Source organism: Sphaerodactylus townsendi, linkage group LG10 (genome assembly GCF_021028975.2).
Source record: "Sphaerodactylus townsendi isolate TG3544 linkage group LG10, MPM_Stown_v2.3, whole genome shotgun sequence".
NCBI lineage: Eukaryota > Metazoa > Chordata > Lepidosauria > Squamata > Sphaerodactylidae > Sphaerodactylus > Sphaerodactylus townsendi.
Genome location: NC_059434.1, coordinates 16,925,041 through 16,947,434, shown reverse-complemented (window position 1 = coordinate 16,947,434; position 22,394 = coordinate 16,925,041). Strand labels below are relative to the sequence as shown.

Below are 22,394 nucleotides of genomic sequence, written 5' to 3'. Positions count from 1 at the left end.
CAGAAAATAATAACATAAGATCTTGTAGACTGTATCAATCCAATCCAAAAACCTTTATTAGGCATAAACCAGAAGTACCATACATTCCAAGTACAAAAACAGGATCATTGTTATATATCATGTAGAACATGGATTAAAAATGGAGCAACTGCTTCAGAAATTTCTACATTGTAGGAATTGTTCAATAGCTTAGACATTTTTAGTTTGTCTGAGAGAAACATAAATTCTAGAGGTAGTAAAGCTCCCAGATCAGTTCTAATATCATTATACCTCGAACAGTAAAGCAGGATATGAGGGATTGAGTCCATAGCGTCGGGACAGTACCAACAGCAACGCTCACTTTGTGGGATGTTAAGGAAACGACCTTGAAGATAGACAGAGGGGAATGAGTTGCACCTTGCTCTTGTCATGACCCATCTGCACTTATAATTAACAAGCTGTTCTAAATATACAGCAGGGCTAGATTTCGGGGGTGTGATCCCAAAGTATAGAGGGGAACAGGAGCTTTGTGCAGCACTCAGGAGAGATTGGTATTCCTGGTTGTACAGTCTGATCTTTAGATGATGGTAAATTTCCGTGGTGGTAAGCATATGAAGAGATTCCCATGAGAAACCCAAGGAGATTTTTTTTTTCAATATGGAGCCACCACTTCGAAAGCTGAAGCTCCCTCATTTCTAGCAAAGATAAACTTTTTGGATCTGTGCAGAAGCATCGATGCAGCCAAATCTTAAATGTTACAGCCCATGCCCTAGTTTCTAATAAATGTTTCCCTGATTCCAGACAGAGCACACCATAAGGGACACAATGTGGGGAGCCAAATATCTTATATAGGAAGTTTGATTGGATATGCTCCAGGTTCTTGTGCCAAGCTTGGATCCAGACAGGGATACCATACAGTAGGTACTGGACCACCTTGGCATTAAACACCTTCAGTGCTGCTGGAATAAACCTTCCACCATGGATGTTAAAACATTTCAGAACTGCAGTGGACAGATTCTTGCAACCTTTAATAGTATTGTTCCTATGAGTGGTCCAGCTTAACTTATGGTGAAATGTTATGACAAGGTATTTGAACAATTGGACTTGCTCTATGTCAACCCCTTGGATGGACCATCTCATGGGTCTAAAGATGTTGGAAAATACCATTATTTTAGATTTCACAGGATTTATAACCAACCCGTTATTGTAGACTGTATATCTCGGTAGGGGAGATTTCAATAGGAATACCCCAAAATAAATTATTAAATGAAAGAGAGAAAATGGTTTTTTGGGGTATTCCTATTGAAATCTTTATATATATATATAAAAATCTAACAGTGTGTTTGTCCCTGATGGTGTCCCTCAGAAGCTGCTGGACGGATCGCCCCCAAATTTTCACAGGACTTCCCTCCCTGTTGCTGGCATGTACTCGGACCTTCAAACTGCCGAAAGTCCATACCTGAGCCAGGTAAAACGTCTTTTTCCTGGCGCACCAGGCCATGAAGCAGGCTGTGTTTAACTGTCACCCTTAGAATGTTCGTGCAGCCTGTCTGTCTGTGGCCTGAGGGCTTAGAATGTTCGTGCAGATGGGCAGAGGTGAACAGTTAAAACAGTAAATAGGTAATACTGGTAGGTAATATGAGTGGAAGTGACACACATACACACTTTGCCGTGTGAGATGTCAGGTGGGGTTTCCCCCTACACACACGCAGGTAACTTTCACTCTCTGTGCCTCAACCACTGCTACCACACAACACACATCCAGCTCATCCTCACACACCTCACTCTGCCCTCCCTCACATCCAACCACCACTTACCCACTTCCTCACCCATATTCACCACTGCTCTCTTTTACTAAAAGTGAGTTGGAGTTTGCCTTTTTCTTCTAAGAAAATCCACGGGGTGGGGCCAAACCAAAACTACCTGCTCTGCTTCTTTTGCACATGGCCCTTTACGAACCCAGGGAGCTGGCCTCAATATGAGCGCCTCACCACCCTGCCTCTGCTGCCTGACTGGGATAGCCTGCTTGCCCCAGTTCTGCCTTACCCAAGCCAGGACTGTGCGTGTCAACCAGCCTCATGGACAGCGGGATTCACACTCTGGACAGTTCCGTTGTGGAATGGAAAGGGTTACCTATACTAAAAAAAACAAGACAGCACCATATAACGATGTGCATTGAAAAGGGAAAGAGGGATTCCATTTGATCACCCCAAAAGGCTATGCTGGGGATCATTGGACCTGCATGGACATCTGTGTGGGTTGCGGACTGTGATGAGAAGGACAATTGCCACAGCAACGCGTGGCTGGGCCCGCTAGTAAATAAATAAATTTATTGCATGTGAAGTTAAAAAAAAAGAACCTATACTAATGGCCAAATCTGGTGGAAGGGAGAATCCACTTGTGGAGGTGGCGTGGGCAGTAGTGGGTTTCAAATAATTTAACAACCGGTTCCGATGGTGGGATTCAAATAATTTAACAACTGGTTGCTTACAAGCATCATATCAACAACCGGTTCTGCCAAAATTGTGCGAACCTGCTGAATCCCACCACTGTGTGTGGGCCTGTTTCCTGGGACTTGGGACTTTTCTTTTATGGACAGAAAGTCCTAAGTCTCAGTGACAATTTGAGCATTCTGACTTTAGATCGGATCAAGATAAGAAGCTTGAATCTTACTAGCAGATTTAAAGTTAACTACTGTCAAACATAGTGGGAAAATTGGGGGACAATTACTTTGATTCAGCTACTGTGAGCCAAACCTGCATGAGCACAGAGACTCAAGAAGGACAAAAATGACTAATGAGATTGTGGGTGGACTGTAGCTTCATGACTTTACTGACTTCTTTGATTGAAACTCTAACCTTGGGCTGAGCAATCACCTTCAGGGTGTGTGGACAAAGGGTAATGTTCTCAGCTTTTGATCTTGAGACAGATATGCCACATTTCCAGCTTTTAATTCCAGCAACACTTTTTCTTCTTTCTGGGACTTTCCAGTGTCATAGCTCAAGGTGCCTTTCTGAGACTCCCCACATTTCAGATCTGTTGGCTCTTAGACTCTAAAAAGGGAGAGTCTATTAAAAAAAACTAAGGCCAAAATAAAATGAGCTCTGCTTTCTCCAAAAATGGGCTCTGCTTCCTACTGTCTAAGGGATCTTGATTGGAGAGGGAGCAGGGATCTTACATCCTAGATCTGGTTTGTGTCTGAGGGTGGCAGGGCAAAGGAGAGGAAAACATGCCTGACCAGACCTGAGACTACAACTGGCATGGACCTCTATCAAAACCAAAAGTTTTTTAGTGAGTGCTGGTGAGTCCTCTTCATGAAAAGCATTTGTAGAGTTCCAAGGAAAACCAAGATTTTTAATGAGACTCACAGAGCAAGAAAGGTGAGATCTGAACACTGATCATGAGCAATGAAACATTTATGGGCTAACTCAATCTCCCAAATACACATCTAAGCAGTAAAATGGTACCAGAAAGAACCGTAATGAGAAGAGAAGTTAGCTAGTCTACATCTTTCTCTCTTCTGCTCCTATGATATAAGCTATTTTAAAATGATTTATAGGGTTGTCTTCAGTATGATTCATAGTGTAAGTTCATCCATTGGTAAAAAAAAAAAGGTAGGATGGGTTCTCTGTTGACCACCAAGAAAGCTGGACTGGGGATCATGGGATCTGTATGAACAAAAACCATGTGGAATGGTGATTAAAAGGGGAATTTACTGAGATTGATTTTTTTAAAAACAACTTGGCTGAATTCAACCCATAACATTTGTACACTGCCCATACTGTAGTTGCTGTAGTTTTCAAATACTGGTGTAAGAATGTGATTCTATCTGGACCTGCTCTGTTCCTGTATAATATTTTAATGCTCCATTCCTAGCATGTAAGAACATAAGAAAGAGCCTCGCTGGATCAGACCAGAGTCCATCTAGTCGAGCGCTCTGCTACTTGATGTCCCTTGTGGTCTCTTCCATCTCTATGATTCTAACTGTTCTGGGACCCATGTATCTATGGGACTGCCTCTCCTGGTATGCCCCCCAAAGATCACTGATAATCAGCAAATGAAGATCTACTGGTGGTCCCTGGCCCAAGAAAGATCCAGATAGCCTCAATCAGGGTCAGGGCTTTCTCAATATTGGCCCCTACCTGGTAGAATATTCTGGTGAGTGACACCAGAGCCCTGCAGGATGTGAGTCAATTTCACTGCACCCGTAAGACAAACCTGTTTCACTAGGCATATGTTTGAGGCAGCTGTGGTTGTTTCCCATTATTGTGCCCCCCCTTCCCTCTGCTCTACCATTTGCATTCCACCTGGCATCTGGTATTGGTTACGAAGTTCTTATGACTGATTGCCATCAGGTTAGATTAGATTTTAAATTGTATTTGTTGTTATTTTTGTCCGGGCACGGGCGGAGCGATAGTAGCCGCCTCCGCGCTTGGACTGAAGCTGGTGATCCTGAGGCTGGCCAGGCAGGGGGGTTCCTCAGGACCAGCGCGGAAACGCGTTGAAGCTTCGACGCGAGGATGCTTCAAAGAAACGAAGCTCCGTAGCTCCGGCCGCGCCCGGAGTGCAGTTGAGCCCGATCGGATAGGAATGGACGTGCTGCAGCTGGGCAGGGGGAGGGTTTTGAGTCTGGGAAGGGGATTTAAGGGAGAGCAAAGGGAAGCTCAGGAGCTGCCGCTGCAGCAGGATGACGTGGGAGGGGTATGGAGTGGTGGAAGGGCCAGACAGTTCGTGAGGAGGTTGCGTTGGGAGGGTGTGCCAGGGCCACCTCCCGTCAGGCAGCAGTTGCTCGTCCAGTGAGGCAACTGGGCGTGGCACATCAGCTGTCTAGCCAACTCCGGCCGTTAGTGAGGCAACTGTGGCGGGGCGGGGCCTGACACGCAGGGAGTGTTTAGGGAAGAGACAGCTGGAGAAGCCAGAGGGGGCAGCCTTCAACACCAGGCGCCCTGTGGGCTAAATTGTTTCTTGGCCCCTCGGGCTAATTGGAAAAGAACATCTCTGGGGAGGACAACCCCCAGGACAGGGAGGGAGGGAAGGTTCCATCGCCCAAGGGCCCCGCGCAGGGAGGGGAAGCGCCACAATTTTATAGTGTTTTTTTCTTCTGGAAATATGGAAGCCCACGGAGCCTGTGAGGGAAAGGGCAGCATACAAGTCTAACAATTAAGTTAAATTAAGTGAAGTTAAATTAAAACATTTTGAATGAAAATATTTACATCCTCCTTTTCCCATATGAAAGCCTACAAAGTACCTTAAAAAGGTGTTTGGAGAAAGTTGTGTTCCATCTCAATGGGGACATGTAGTTCTTCCGTCACAGAAAAAAACCCAACCGGGAGGGTGGATGTAAAATAGGACTAGCTAAAATGGGCTGAGAAGCCTCCTAGAGAGCATTGACTTTGGGAGTTTGAAGTGGGTAGTTGAAGTGAAAGAATTCCTTGGATACTCCAACTATGCCATGCTGCGTAGTATATTTATTGTATCAGACACGGCTCTGTATTTGCAAGGTAACATTTGTTACACTTTAACATTTACAATATATTTGTTAGATACTAATTATGAAGAAGTGTCTCTTCATTGGTTTGTGTTATCAGCAGTGTTCACCAGGAAGAAGTGATCTGTAAGGAACCCAATGCTTCCGTTTATCTCACATAGTAATCACCATTCGTAATTATGTTTTTAATCCTCTTCGTGGGGCATGACCCACAAATGAGCTTGCAATGAAAAAAATAGTCTAAAATTCAAAAAAAAAATTAGGCTTTCTTAACAAAACAAAATAACCAGACAGAGCGCATGAAGATGTCTTATACACACCTTAGATCTAGATTGTCTAACACTGACTGGTAATGATTGTTCAGGGTCTCTGGTGGAAATCTTTTACATTACTTTCTACTGCCAGTATAGTAATGTGTGTGACCTTCTGCAGGCCTAATGAATGTGTGACCTTCTGCAGGCAAAATAGATGTACTTCCTCAGCTACAGCCCCTCCCCTAGAGTCAGCCATTGGGAAAACAGAGAGAAAGACATCTCCAGATGGTCTAAATATATTGATAGATTTATACACAAAAGGCAAGTATCTCTGATTTCCTGATTTTTTTAAAAAAACACAACCTTGTAATTGGGCTAGGGCCGTGGTGTCGAACCTTTGGCACTCCAGATGTTATGGACTACAATTCCCATCAGCCCCTTCCAGCATGGCCAATTGGCCATGCTGGCAGGGGCTGATGTGAGTTGTAGTCCATAACATCTGGAGTGCCAAAGGTTTGCCACCATTGGGCTAGGGTAATTGTAATTGGGACACATAATGGAATGAGAAGGGACCTCTTCAGTGACATCATGATGTCACTGGTGATGCAGTGAAGTAACTTCTGGTGCAACCCAGAAGTGACATCATGATGGAGAGCCCACACTCTAGCATTTGCCCTAAAACATTATAGTTTAACCTCACTTAGTGGCATCACTTGCAGACCATGCCAGAAGTGATATCATAATATTGTTACTGACAATGGTCCTCCACATTCCCCACTACCACCAGCACACCAAGCAGAAGTGGAGAAAAAGGGCTGCTGGTGAAACATGTACCACCAGTCCAGGAGACCTAGTTTAGCAACCAAGTAATCAGTGCTAAATTCAAACCAAGTAATCAGTGCTAAATTCAAACCGATTGGCTCATACCTATCATAATTTTAAGGGGATTTAAAGGTTAATCAGCTTGGCACAAAACAGAATGACGTACCTCTCAGTTTTCATAAAACTCAGGCTTGGGAGAATGCAACCCATACTAAAGTGCATTACTGCCACAAATGATGGGTTTGTGAAAGTGGGACAAGAGGTTGGATCCAACCACCTTTTCCACTAGTGACAAAAGAGGATGGGACCTCTTCGACCATCAGAAAGTTTCTGGCAGGCATCGCATGACCAACAGTGACAATAGTGACATGGAACAGGGGATGTAATAAGGATAGGAAGTGTCCAAGAAAGGTGCTGTTGGATCCATCATTATTTGAAGAGGAGACTGTTAAAATAGAAGTAATTCCATGTAAGTTTCCAGTTCAGGACAGCACTCCAATTAAACAAACAACACCTTTTCCAGTGCTAAAAACCGTTGTCATATAATGTCCATCCCATGGTTCACTGGAGCTAATTTTATTCAACTTTCCTGAGGCTACTTTAAAAATAATTCTGTGACCTTTTTGTTTTATTGAACCTTGGTTATATAATTAAGTAAACTTGAAATTGTCCTGTGGAGTAATTAAACCAAAGAACATTAGTGGAATTATCCCCAGACTCCTCCTACCCATCATATGAGTTCTATTTTATAGAGACACATAAAATTAGTTAATAAAAATGGAAGGAAGTATTTTTATTTTTTCTCACTCAGCATCATACTGAAGTGTCATCGTTTACACTGAGTACCAAAGGATTCATTCCCCCCTCCCCCCGTTTCATAGAGAGATAGAAAATCAAATGTACTTATATTAGACTGTTTCTACACATTGTGATGCAATGGTTAAACCATCATGCTGGTATCTGGGAACCCTAAGTTCAAATCCTTGTTCTGTCAGAGAAACACAGTGGGTAATAAGCTTGTCACATTGTGGTCCTTTCCACACAGATCACCTAAAATATTTGTAAAATGTTTTCAGCCCCCCCCCCCCTTACCATAATATTTGTTCACACTCATACCCCTCAAAGCAATTCATGGTTGCTGTGAGATGTCTCCCCCTCAGAGGCGCAGCTAGGGAAAATGGAGCCTGGGGCAAAATCTGAGTTTTCCACCCCCCCTGCCCGAATGGGTGGTTGCCCCCTCTCACAATTAAAGAATGGTAAAGAATGGGGGTTTTTTGCACCAGGTCATCTCAAAGTCACTATCACATTATAGAACATGCCCTAGCTCACAAATCTGAACACACCAGGGCTCCCTAGTTTAAACAACATTGAAAGTGATGTTGTTTCAGGGTGGGGGGAATCCACACAAAAACAGCATCATTTTCAATGTTGTTTAAACTAGGGAGCCCAGATTCTCCTTTTAAATCCACCTTAAAGGGAGAATCTCAGCTCCCTAGATTAAACAATATTGAAAGTGATGCTGTTTTGGGGTGTGGTGGGGTAATCCCTCCTGAAACAGCATCATTTTAATGTTGTTTAGACTATGGAGTCCACATTCTCCTTTTAAATCTCCCTTAAAGGGAGAATCTACCCTAGATTAAACAATATTGAAAGTGATGCTGTTTTTGGGTGTGGTGGGGTAATCCTCCCTGAAACAGCATCACTTTCAATGTTGTTTAGAGAGCCCCAAATCTCCTTTTAAATCCACCTTAAATGGAGAATCTGGGCTTCCTAGTTTCAGGGTGTTTCAGGGTGGATTCCCCCACCCCACCCCCCAAACAACATCACTTTCAATGTTGTTTAAACTAGGGAGCCCAGATTCTCCTTTTAAATACAACAACAACAACAACACAAGCCTTTATTGGCATATATCCTTTTAAATACACCTTAAAGGGAGGATCTGGGTTCTCTAGTTTAAACAACATTGAAAATGATGCTGTTTCAGGGTGGATTCTCCCCTACCCCCCCCAAAAAACAACAGCACTTTTAATGTTGTTTAAACTAGGGAGCCCAGATTCTCCCTTTAAATCCGCCCAAAATGGGGTGGATTTAAAGGGAAAATCTGGGGGAAATTTGGGGGTGCCTGTCAGGAGAGCAAAGTTAGAGCTAGCAGTACCAAAATTTCAGGCTGTCTTCAGGAGACTCTCCTGATGATACCACCCAGGTTTGGTGAAGTTTGGTTCAGGGAGTCCAAAGTTATGGATCCTCAAAAGGATAGTTCGATCTACTATTAGCTCCCATCGGAAACAAAGGAATAGAGGCACCCACTTTGGGGTTCCATAACTTTGGACCCCCTGAACTAAACTTCACTAAACCTGGGTGATATCAGCAGGAGACTCTCCTGATGATGTTTCCCAGGTTTGGTGAAGGTTGGTTCAGGGAATCCAAAGTTATAGATCCTCAAATGGGTAGTCTCATCTACAATTAGCTCCCATTGGAGCTTCTTCAAACAATGTACTTTTTTGCAAGTGGGTTTTGTTATTCCACACAGTAAAATCCAGCTGTAAAGTGCATTGAGAGTGGATTGAAAGTGCATTATTCTGCATGTGTGGAAAGAGCCCATGTAAGAACCACATGAACAAGCCTTTGATGACTATCATAAATCAGTCACTGATGCAGGGCACTTTCCCTCAAGCATTCAAACATGTGATCATCTGTCCTCTACTTTAAAGTTCAAGCCCTCTGCTAAAAGGAGATTATTTCCCCTCCCCCCTGCAACTGAGGGCAGGCTGATTGCCTTAATGGATGACTTGACCAAACTTTGACCTATTCTTCTTTTGATTGGCTTTCAATCCTTCTTCTGTTTGTCAGCACTAATTGTGTTAATGATCTACTCACAATGAACCTTCTCATAAAGGATGAAAGTCTGCAGCAAAATGGCATTAATAATTTCCATGCCCTTTGTATCTCCATTAAGTAATGGGTAGCTTTGACCTTCCATTTGCTGCCATCCCCTAACAGAAACATTTCTCTAATTTCCTCCCTTGCTTTTTGCTCTATTAATACTATATGTATTGTGATAGTGAAGGTGCACTGTTTTATACTTTTTTTTTCTTTTTCGATTGCTGAATGATGCTGTTCCTGGATGTTGGTCAAACAAAGGCAGCCTCAGAACTGCTGTGGCCCGCATGGAGGCGCCTCTATTTTGTTTGTAAACTTATCTTCCCTCCGTGGGAAGATCACCCCCCTCCGTGGCCATAGCAACACCTTGGGGGTCAGAGGGCAGGAGGCATGTCCCCTCATCCCTGCTGAGCTCTGCAGGGGAAAGGAAGGGAAGTTGTCAAACAAAACAGAGGTGCCTAAAAGCCGCATCACTGACGCGGTGCTGTTCGCTCAGCACTGGGTGGAAAATGCTGTTTCCAAAAGACTCGCTAGTTTGGCAAGTCATAGAAACACCATTTCTACACTGGTTGGGGGGGAGGGGGGAAGCACGGTGCTGTCTATTTCAGAGGTGATGGCCATGTGAAGTTCTCACCCCAACCAGTGTTTTTATCGACCCCACACCAGTGTTTTTGGCCTGCGTGGAGTGGGCCAAAGAGAAGAAATCAACAGGAACTGAGGTGCTGCTCAAGGTACTGAAATTTTGAAGCAAAATTTGAAGCAGTTCTGGGACTTCTCCTTATGTGAAAACCATAAGAGAAGCCCAAATTGGCTTTGGGAAAACTTTTTCAAAAAGGGGTATCACTGTCAAATGAACCTCCCCCGACAAGAACAGAAAACAAATATAGAAATTCTCCTCAAAGAAACATCTTTTTGAGGATACATTTGCATGTAATCTTGGAAAATACCTGTAAATTTGGGAATAGTGGAAGAATAGATAAAAGTTTGGTCAAGTCATCCAAGGTCTGGGAACAGGAAAGAACATAAAGATGGGAATCCTGCCAAATACTCTTTTCAATCCAGATCCTTTTAAACCTTTGCTACCTTGAGCTTTGATGTACTGAACTCCAGGTGAATTTAGATTTTTCCCAGGATTAAAACTGATCCAAAGAGCATTTCTTCTAAATTAAATGGTACTTTAGAAATGCAGGTTCTAAAGTATACCATAGAGATCACTCCCTATTGAGCTCCTTCACTTTCCTAACCTCCCCCTTCCCCAAATCAGTTGAGGAATCTTGAGGAAGGTTTAGGCCCCTTCCACACACGCAAAATAATGCATTTTCAAACCACTTTCACAACTGTTTGCAAGTGGATTTTGCTATTCCGCACAGCTTCAAAGAGCACTGAAAGCAGTTTGAAAGTGCATTCTTCTGCATGTGCGGAATGAGCCTTAAAGAGTTGTGAGCTTAAATTGACAACATTTTTCAGGAGGGTTCCACACTTAAGTTGCTGCTGGATTTTCCGCTAAAATGATGTACAAAGAAATTTTGGAGCTTTTTCCGCAAACAAAACATAATCCATAAGGTACTAAATGTTTTTAATATATGTATTAAAATACACAATTACAGTAGGACCATTCCCCACTTCCTTTATCTTATAACCAAGTGGCTCCTTTTCTTTTTCTTTGTTTTTCTGACTCCTCCCTCCTCCATGTTTAGATGACTGACAGACAGACAGGCAGGCAGGCAGGCAGGCAGGCAGGCAGGCAGGCAGGCAGGCAGGCAGATAGATAGATAGATAGATAGATAGATAGATAGATAGATAGATAGATAGATAGATAGATAGATAGATAGATAGATAGATAGATAGATAGATAGATAGATAGATAGATAGATAGATAGATAGATAGATAGATAGATAGATAGATAGATAGATAGATAGATAGATAGATAGATAGATAGATAGATAGATAGATAGATAGATAGTGTGTGTGTGTGTGTGTGTGTGTATTTATATTTATGTGTGTTTATGTGTGTTTATGTGTGTTTATGTGTGTGTGTATATATATATATATATATATAATGGTACATGAGAAGCTGCTATGAATTAGCAACACATACACTGTTTTATTTCTCTCTCTCTCTCTTATGGAGAAATGGTTAAACCAGACTGTCAGGGAGGTTTCAGCTTTAAACTTGGCAGTTGAAAAGGCAACAGGAATGAAGGAAACTGTATGACAATATACAACCGTTTATGAAGAGCTGTTTTGTTCTACCAACAGGTGTTGGTAATGGTTGAGAGAGATCCCTGGAATGTTCATCCTTTAGGTAAGCAGGAATACACTTATTTGACACAAACGTTTCAAGTATATGGAGGCAGGAACATATGTACCAGTTCCAGTTGGCCTTCTTTAACACTGGATAGGATCACTGCCTAGTGCCTACGAGCTATTTCTCTCAATAAAGGGCTACTACCCTGTTTCCCCGAATATAAGACATCCCCTGAAAATAAGACGTAGTAGAGGTTTTGCTGAAGTGCGAAATATAAGGCATCCCCCAAAAGTAAGATGTAGCAAAGTTTTTGTTTGGAAGCATGCCCGACAAACAGAACACAGAAAAATAAGACATCCCCTGAAAATAAGACATAGCGCATCTTTGGGAGCAAAAATTAATATAAGACACTGTCTTATTTTCGGGGAAACATGGTAGTTTTACTTCCCTATCTCAGAATTCTCCTTGACCCTACACTATTCTTCTTTTGTTGTAGTTGCCAACCTCTAGCTGCCACTCTGAGCTGTCACTTTCCCAGGTCAACAGTCGAATTCCTTTGTTTGAATCCCTTGTCCATCAAGGTTTCCAGGCAGGTATAGCACATCAGCAATTAACTGTCCATCACAGACAGCAGTCCAAACTGTATGGTTCCACAGGAGAAAATGCTAAAATAAAATATATTTGTTCTTTGTGATTTCACACATTGTTGATCTAATGGAGTACTTTATCCTGTTTTGTACGATTAGAGTCATTATTTCTTCCTTTCACTTCTTGTTCATTAAACATTATTCAGATCCCAGGGATCACAACTCAAGATTAGTGTGGTCAGCAGAATAAGAGATTACTGTCTGTTACACAGAATAAGCTGATCAGAGCTGTCAAGTCATTTAGAAGCGATCATCAGGTTTTTACCAGATTTGACATTTAATGTGACAGTAATTTTTATTTCTTCTGCACTTGAGTGAGTCATTCTAAGTGATGGATAATTTACTTGACTATTTCAATTGGTCCTGTTGTCACTGAATTAGGGGAAAGGGGGAGGAAGATTTATTGGCTGAAATATTCCTGGGAAATAGCTGCTTCACAAACACTACAGGCCACGTTCCTCTCTTGACTTTATATGACTAAGTGGTGCTTACAGAACTTTTTAAAAAAATGTATATGCAATCCAGTTAAAATAAAATATTTGAAAGTTCATATAATTTGAATAGGAAAGGGACCAAGTGCTTAATTTTTGCCTAAAGAGTTTGCAACTGTGGTAGGACTGTTCGCTACAGCTGAATCCATTTCACACAAGCCCCTGAAAATGTTTTGCAAAGATTTTCAAAACATTTAACCTCCCCCCTCCACACACACACACATTTGCTGTATTTACCTTCTCAATATGATTCCTGGCCCCCATTTTGTGGTTGTTCCATTTCTTTGTTTAAACTCCATGGATCCAATGCTGTGAAGCTTCAAGGTCTCATGCTATGATTCTCTAGGGGTTGTTTCTTTGTAGTTACAAAGACATGCCCCAAGAGACTTCACCAAATCTCCTCTGCAAGGTCCTCTGGAGCAGGCAAAACTCAGCTCCATTGGCCTGTGACCAGCACAGAAGCGTGTGTGTGTGCATGTGTGTGTATGTGTGTGTGAGAGAGAGAGATCTGGGGCTCAAATGAGAAGAGCTCTGGGCAGCCTCTATAGCAGTGGTGGCGAACTTTTGGCACTCCAGATGTTATGGACTGCAATTCCCATCAGCCCCTGCCAGCATGGCCATGCTGGCAGAGGCTGATGGGAATTGTAGTCCATAACATCTGGAGTGCAAAAGGTTCGCCACCACGGCTCTATAGCCTCTCCTGGATGTACCACTGTCTCCCAGAGTCAGCGGATTTGTGCCAAGGCTCTGACCTCCCTTCCTTACCTAAACTGGCTCTCCTGCAGCCCCCTAGCCATTTTATAATGATATGACCCTGAGTAGGGAAAATGCCTTTGACAGATGAGAATGCACCTGGAACATGAGGTTTGCTTCTAAATCTTTTTTTGATCCAGTTGACTCTAACCTGTAATACTGATGGAAACTCACTATATCCTCCCTCCCAAATAACAGACAGATACTGGCTACCTGAGACAAAATCTTCATTTATGATTGCAAAATCTGATTAGGGGTGTTGCTATGACTGAAACAGGATCCCCCAAGTTGCATTGGATGGCCATCAAATCAAAGCTTGATCTATGGGATTGCTGATAAGCAAGTCCATCTTTTTACCAATTTCACAATTGTACATTTTTAATTAATCTATGGTCTGTGGTTTCTGGGTCGTATGGCCATGTTCTAGCAGCATTCTCTCCTGAAGTTTTGCCTGCATCTGTGGCTGGCATCTTCAGAGGTCAGCTGAACCACCCCATAAACATAGTCTACCTAGTAAACATGCTGATATAATGTTTTCCCATGTGTCATTACTGACTGGGTGCTTTACCTTTTTAAAAACGAAATATTGTAAAGCACCAATACCATGAATAAACAGCTAATCTTTGTACAACTTTCTATAAAATCATTACCAGATGTCGATGTTTCTATGGTGGATTAATGCAAGGTCTGAATTAAACAAAGACTTGATGCCCTTCAAGAATGTTTGTCAAGCTGAGGAAAGTCAAAAGTATAATTGTTGGCAGCCATTGGACCACTTTGCTTCCAAAGCCATTAAGCAGTATGACAAGGCTAAAGTAAGTCACAGTAAGCTACTCTGTCAAGGTCCATTAGAATCTTTGGATCAACAATTTAATGAACTGGCCAGATAAGCAGAAACAAAAGTATCCTCAGCTAAAGTAAAGTTTAATGCTTGGTAGTCACAATGTGAATAAATGTGAATACTTCAAGATAGGTTTTTAGAAAATAGACCATAGATTTATTGTTGAAGGCTTTCATGGCCAGAATCACTGGGGTGCTGTGTGGTTTCTGGGCTGTATGGCACTGTCTATTTATTCATTCATTCATTCATTCATTCATTCATTCATTCATTCATTCATTTATTTATTAAACTTATAGGCCGCCTCATCCCCAAAGGGATCGAGGCGTCTCACAAAATGGCTGTTCTAACGAACAGTAAATCAACAACATAAAAACTTAAATCCCTTAAAAACTATGCAGCAATAAATTAAAACAGCAGAAGTATGTTAAGACAAAATTGTTTAAACAGGCGCCCGAACCAAGGCCAAGGAAGGGAGGAAATAGGTAGGGCCCACGATGTTATCAGTGGATCATATGTTGCCCCCCATATAAGCACAAGACAAACATCACAAACCCTAACAGACAACTCGGCACATTCTCAAGTATTTCACACTGGCTACATGAATTGGGAGCACTTTAATGCATGAACTGGAAGACAGAATGACTGATAGTTCTCATCTTCCCCCCACATCTGGCAAGATATTACATTGCTTCAGAAATTTCCTGCATATATCCAGGTTTCTAGTAAAGCTGTTATCTTGGATGGTATTGTCCTTCCCATATTTGATGTGGTTCAGCTGACCTTTGCTGAATCAGTTATAAGTCCAGAGGTTATACATGACCCAGGTTTATTGCTGGAGAAGAAATTTAATTCATCTATAAAAAAATACTTTCACCCAACTCCATTGTTTTCTTCCATCTCCCATATGACAGTTTCCCTCACCTAAGCTTAGCCTTTTAAAAGGTCTTCCCTGTAAATCAATAAGATCAGTGGGTGCCTCTACCCCAGAATTCTCTATGGTGGCCCCAAGAACCCAGATTGATCTATTGGGGCAAAACAGGAAGGCTCCTTCACTAGTTCCATTCTGCAAAAACATGTAAAATAGAGTTGTTCGTGCATCATTTTCATTTGTGGACTATTTTATTGGTGCATCACTTCATTTGTTTGAACTCATTTTTTTCTGATAACATGTTTGCATTTTTCAATTTTGTGCACAGGTAAACCAGCATCATACGTGATGCATTTACATGATATGTAAATTGCCCACATTGTACATATAGATTGCATATATAAACTAGACATTTGCATCCAGTACAAAAAAAATTCTACAAACCAACAGCAAAAGCAAAGAATGAAGAAGGATGACCAAAATAGGCATACATTTAAAAAGAAACAAGATATTGAATATTGGACCATTCTTACTTCCTAATTCAGCCTCCCATACAGACATCTGTTTTTCAGTTCATTCAAACGTAACCTGTTAGTTCTAGAAAAATATAGTGAAATTCAGGCAGTCAGCAGTAGCCATTGCTGTGTTCCAGGGGGTTGTATCTTGACCCATCTAAATTTTTTTTCAGTTTCAGATCATCCTATAAAGTTATCGATCCAGTCAGTGCACCGTACACTGTCATCTGTTCTGTTTATTTTTTTGACGAGGACTCTGACAATCTGAAGGTAGCAACTCTCATAAAAGATTGTAGAAGGCTCTCAAGGGCACATGAAAATAATTGCTAAAATATTAAAATGTTGTAGAACCCTTCGGTAATTTAGAGGTATACCAAATCCAATAAATAATGACAATAATAGTTGTAGTAGGACATGTGATTCAGCATGCCTGGACACTGGTGGGCGCTATATTTCCCTTTGCTCTAGAACTAAACTGTTCATACATGGGATGCCACTCTTCGTCTAAGCTAGAAGCTTCTGTCTGACTCAATGGCCCTTTCCACATGGGCCATAAACAGCACCCTGGGGATGGCAAAAACTCCATCCCCAGGGAGCTGTTCGCATGGGGGGCGCAGTTGCATTGCAGCCACGCCGCCCTCGCACCTCCCCAGCAGCGTGAAGCCGCTGTTTCCTGACCTCGCTTCCCCAACTAGGTTTTTGGGAAACAGTGGCTTCCAGCTGCTGCCGTCCGAATGGCAGCGGCTGGAAGGCGCCATTCCCCTCCCTTTCCCAAACGCCTCACCGTGTCCTCTGTCCTCCGGCACATCGCACAGGCCACAGAGCTGTCGCGCAGGGCGGGGGGGGCGTGTCCCCTGGCCTGTGCGATGCGCCGGAGGCTGGAGGACACGGTGAGGCATTTGGGGGATGGCGCAGTCTGTGCAGATGCTGCGCCATCCTCCCCATCGCAACCGGGACCGTTCGTACATAACGCCGACCCAACCCCCATCATGGCCATGCGGAAATGGCCAACCTTCTCTTTCTGTACCTTTACTCTCTCTCCTTGTAAGACGTAAGACACTTCTGCAAATTGGTCCTGTGCAAAAAAGCCAAGAGAACATTCCTGGTCTCATGCTTGCACACATGCAGCTGTATTAGCTGGCCAGTTGTAGTAGGGAATAGTATTACTTAAATTGGGCTTCTATTTCTTGTACTGAAAAAGGCATGTGAATGTGAATAAACTTCAGTAAAAGAAAGTTCTTTTTTTCAGCTGCAATATACTAACTTGAAGACAGTTTAATGCATGTGATTTCATGCTTTCCTGACTGTGCAACTTAGTGATATTAACTAAATACGTATACCTAGTAGCAGTGAGCAAGTTGATCTGGTTGTTCTCTGGTGGGTTTTCAGGATGAAAACAGAAGAGATCAGTGCAGAGATATATTTAAGGATTTTTTTTGCCATTACTCTTCTGCAATTCACAGAAGTGTCCTTCACTCTATTGGGGAAAGCAAGCCCTCTAAAAGAACCTGGTGTCAATCCAAGGCAAATCCCTCTTTGCTTGCTAGGGCATACTTTGTCTGACTAACAGACTGTGGATGAAGCAGCTTAACCTTTTGAGGAGCTTTCTAGACTCCTTGGAGGCCATATAGATTTAACCTGTGGCTAGAGTACTGCCAGGTAGACAGCCCCCAGAGTTTAACACTACTCTCTGTTGTTACAAAGGTATACTTGCTCATATTCCTGTTGGTCTCTTGTAATGCAATTAGGTTAGATGTCCCCAAGTACACCCCAATGTATTGGATAAAACTTCCGCTTGGCATGGCTTTTAGTGTATAGCATTTAACCTGGTCTACAGTTAAAGCACAGGATTTCCTCTATTAGGGAAAATAGAGAGCAAAGAAACCTTATTCAGAGACAAAGAAACTCTCAGCAATTTGCTTTTTTGGGGATGTATCTTCCCACATTTCCCAAAAGAAAATACTGTAACAGCCTAACAGGGATTACCAGTGGTGGGATCCAAAAAATTTAGTAACAGGTTCCCATGGTGGTGGGATTCAAACTGTGGCGTAGCGCCAATGGGGCTGGACGGGGCACGACAGGGGTGTGGCCGGGCATTCCTGGGGTGGGGCATTCCTGGGCGGGGCTGTGGCAAGGATACAGCCACTGTGCCAGTCCTTGGGAGGGAAACGAATGCATGCAGGTGCATGCTGCCACGCACGCCGGTGAACCTCCTACTAGACTGCTTCAAGTTCTGCGCACTACTGCTGAGAGGAGGGGCGTAACTAAGGCAAAAATCACGTGGCAAAATCACCAATTAGTAACCCCCTCTTGGCACACACAAATAATTAGTAACCTACTCTCAGGAACCTGTGAGAACCTGCTGGATCTCACCTCTGGGGATTACTATTTGAGAGCACACACAGGCATCACTGATTTCACACTTTATTAGGCAATGTCCTATCCATCCCTTATTGGAAATCCAAGAATGTATCCACTATGATATAGTGGCTAAAACACTGGAGTAGGACCTGGGATGACCCGTGGTCAAACCCATCTTTTGTTATTTAGCTGGTAGGTGGACCTTGGGTCTATCACATTCTCTTGGCCTGATCTACCAGAGAGTTGTTGTGAAGATGAAATCAAGGAGAACAGAATATTAGGTCTCGCAACCTTAAGCCAATAAATGGACTCTGAAGTATTGATCATCAGCTTTTATTTAATAGGCATTGAAGCACCGTACTTGGCAAAGCCAGTTCTGAGGAGGCTGGCATTCACAGTCTGCTTTATCCCTCGGGGTGAACCCTCCCTCCCGTTTTCTCAAGAATTTGTGAAAAACAGTTTTTGGAGCTAAGGCACCCCAAGGTCAGCGGCAGATAGCAAGAGAAAGCCTCCTGACTTCCTGTCCGACTAGATAACAGATGTAATGCAGTTCCCATAAGACAGGAGTACCAAGGGAAGCCTAGTTGTCTACAAAGCGTGTGAAGCTATAAAGTAAAGACCAAAGAAAGAATGTCCAGATGACAGTGGATACATATAGCAGACTGGTTACATATATCTTTCTAACAGCAGCAATTTGTTATTTTAAGCAGTTGCATGTGTGAGGCCAGAACTCAAGTCCGGCCTGCTCAGCTGTTTTGAGAAAGATAGGTTAGAGAAAAAAAGCAAAAGACATCTGACATCAGAAACAAACAGACAGTTTTTACTTAGCAGAATTTAGATAAGTTACAGAAGGTGAACCCCTCCTGGGTGCTCTCGAAAGAGACACGCCCACCATACGAAAGAACTTAGTCTTTATAGATACAAAAATACAGACGTCATACAATCATCACTATACCCACGTACATGATCCATACCTCTTTCATGTGCTATAAGCATGAACCTTAAAATCCCATTGGATAGTTCTGTCTCCTTGTCACATCTAGACAGCCTCTATTCTACGTGTTACATTCCTTCTGTTATTCAAACGCTGCATGCTGTTAGCTCGTGACCCTCTCTGCCCATATGCAAAGGGCTGCAATAAAACTAGCTTGTTGTCTCCAAGAAAACTTGTTTTCTTAGTTTTCTAAGTTTGCTCCTTCAGAGAGATAGATATATCTCTTCCGGCAATGCAGGCTTGAATCTACATACATTCCTTTAGATCATAAAACTTCCCTGTTCCCAGTTTGAAATTATTTAAAACATGATTTTAACTTTTAAAAGATTATACGATTATTGATTCCAACACAATAGAATTATAGTGAAATACTAATACATGTGAATCTCTCATTATCATTTCTGTGTTCATTTAACTATATATAAAAACACTTTTTCCCTATTAACTAATCACATTCATTAGCTAGTTCTAACCCAAAGTTATAAAATATGTCTTCTGTCACGTTGGCCTTTAGTGACAAGATCTTAAAGATGTTTATCTTTGCTTGCCTGCATAATCACTAACAAGCTTATAAAATGCCTTTTGACCTGCAAAAATGCAGTCCTCTGGTCACTATACAGAAGCTCCATTTTGATTCTTAGCATCTTTGGTTCATATGACTTCCATATTTCTTGATCAAATACAAATTTATAGACATTCTGCCCCGTTCCCACACATGGTTCCGGGCATGTATCTCAATCACCTAGATAGCATTCCCCTGACATAGAACCATGACTTGGATACAAAGGTCTCTTTCCACTCAAGGGGGTGGGGAGTTTTGCCAGTTCCCCCAATTTGGCTGTCATGGAAGCAGAGCCACTGCGAGGGAAAACTGTGCCTGTGGCATGTGTGCACACTGCCCCCCTACCATGTCCATGCCTGCCCATGCCTCGCCCCCACACTGGCATGCGCTCAGTGTATTACGCACCCCCCAACATCCCCTTGGTGCTACACCACTGCATAGAAGGAGGTGTCCATTTGATCCATGCACAGTCTGGAGGGGAACCAGAACTGACTTGTTAGGTTGATGTTTAACCACTGATTGAGAAATAACTAAAAGGAAAGCTGCATATATAGTCACCAACTGGGGGGGGGTCTGTAAAATTGAACCTTATTGTTCAATCTGCTTGAAACTTAGGGGGGGGGGGTTCTAATGTGTTATGTGCAAATTTGGTGACATTATATTTATAAACAGCTGCTCCAGACACTTGCATACATCCTCAATTGAATATAATGCTCCCAAACTCTGGAACACCGTCCCTCCACCCAACCTCCCACAGAATTGAATCCTAAACTAGTAACATCCCACTTGAAAATAACCAGTCATGGTACCCCCACCCCCCAAGCCTTCATCTGAAATTGTAACATTTTTTCTCAATGTGCTCTTCTAGTAGAGACCTAGTAGATGTCAGACTCTCGAACGTGGAAATAACAGAGACCGTAGGAAAGTCCTAAAGCAGTTTATTTCTAACAACGCGTAGAGTAACATACGAAAGCAGGATCTGAGCTAGAGAGCTCAGATCCAGGACCAATGTCCTTCAACCTCCCCGTTTCGCCCCACACCAAATGTCCCTTACAGTTTCTACAACATTTGCACTACAGAGCTTCAAAGAACCTGGGAACCGTTCACACCTTCTCGCAGATGAGCTGGCACCAGGAGGTTGCCAGGAAGGGAAGAGGGAAACAGGAAAGCATTTACAATTACACACAACAAGACATCCAGGCACTGACAGGCATGCTCCTGACATTAGAGATGTTTTGGCGGATCAGGAACCTTGGTTATTGTCCAGCAAGCCTGAGTCAATTATTCATAGCCAGAGTATGTGCTCCAGGAGCTTAGGACAAAACACATTTAAACAATTGACTTTGTAAAGCATTACAGTGAGCTACTCATTTTTAGAACTGCTCATCTATTTGTGGTGGATGAAAAGAAAGTATGAATGCCATAGATAATGGCAAAACAGTTCACTGCATCAAGGCAGTAATCAACAGCTGAATGGCCCTCCAAATTTAAAGAGTGACCAGCACATGGGATAAATCATGGAATAAATAGTATTTAAAAATACAAGCTAATAGCCAATTAAAATAAACACGATTTTCCCTTCCAACAATAAGTATAAAAAATTATCTTACCTAGAATATTAATATGTGGTTTATAATGATGTTGGAGTCCTTCTGAGGGGAACTGCCTGCAGCTTCAGGTCCCCCAGTGAATCTGAGAAGATTGTGCCTTTTCTTCCTTATATGGAATATCCTAACTCTTTAGCTGCCCTGGTGGACTCAGGGTTACAAAAAGGAAAATTACTGAAGGGTTGTTCAGAGACTACAGTGTGTTATTACAGCATTTGTAAGATAAACCTTTGAAGGAGTGTCAAAAATATTTTACACCTTGGCTGGAGACGCCCTAGATTTTGAGGCCCCAGTCCAAAGATGCCCTGACCTCACTGATCTGCAAATCCTACCAGCTTTACCATATGTTTGACCATATCCTATCTACTTTTGAAAAATTACTGGGTGAATGTGAACCCTTTTATTGACTTAGTAACACAGCATCGTGTATTCGTGTGCAGTGAGAATAACTTTGCCTAAACTGAGGCTGGTGGAGTGTTGGGACCATGCGGGCAGTTTTTACCATCCCTAGGGTGCTGTTGTTTGGCTGTGCGGAAACAGCCTGAGATATAATTTCATAAAATGCACCAACTTGAAAGGCACTTACCTTTCCTTCCTGTACAGCTCTGGATGGCTGCAAACACACACACACATTGCCCTCCGACCCCTGTGGGCCTGTCTTTGCAGCCATCCAGAGCTGCACAGGAAGGAAAGGTAAGTGCCTCGCTAACACCGGAGGGGATAAAAGTGGTGCCCTCATGCCTGTGCAGTTTGCACTGCGCCAGCGGGGAGATGCCGCTTTTGAAAAACCTTGCTCAATGAGTGAGGTTCAAAAGCGGCATCTCCGCACCACTTGGGGGGCATGTGCACGGCGCTGCAAACAGCACCCCAGGGATGGTGTTTTTTACTATCCCTAGGACGCTGTTGTTTGGCTGTGCAGAAACAGCCTGAGATAGAAGTTCATAAAATGCATCAACTTGAAAGAAGACACAGCAAGGAAACAAGCACTTGAGAAATGAAGTTGGGTCTTGGGAGTGGAATGGGAGATATGGTCCATTAGGTAGGAACCAGCAGTATGAATTGAGACTAAAATAAAATACATTA

General features: G+C 42.6%; 1 long non-coding RNA gene across 1 annotated transcript; it reads right to left on the bottom strand.

The window, feature by feature from the left end:
- Positions 1 to 3,368: 3,368 nt before the first annotated feature.
- LOC125440401 lies at positions 3,369 to 21,661 on the bottom strand. Its single transcript, XR_007245692.1, has 3 exons — positions 21,315 to 21,661; positions 6,821 to 6,988; positions 3,369 to 3,647 (listed from the first exon to the last, which is right to left on the bottom strand). It is a non-coding gene; the product is annotated as an uncharacterized LOC125440401 (long non-coding RNA).
- Positions 21,662 to 22,394: the final 733 nt, after the last annotated feature.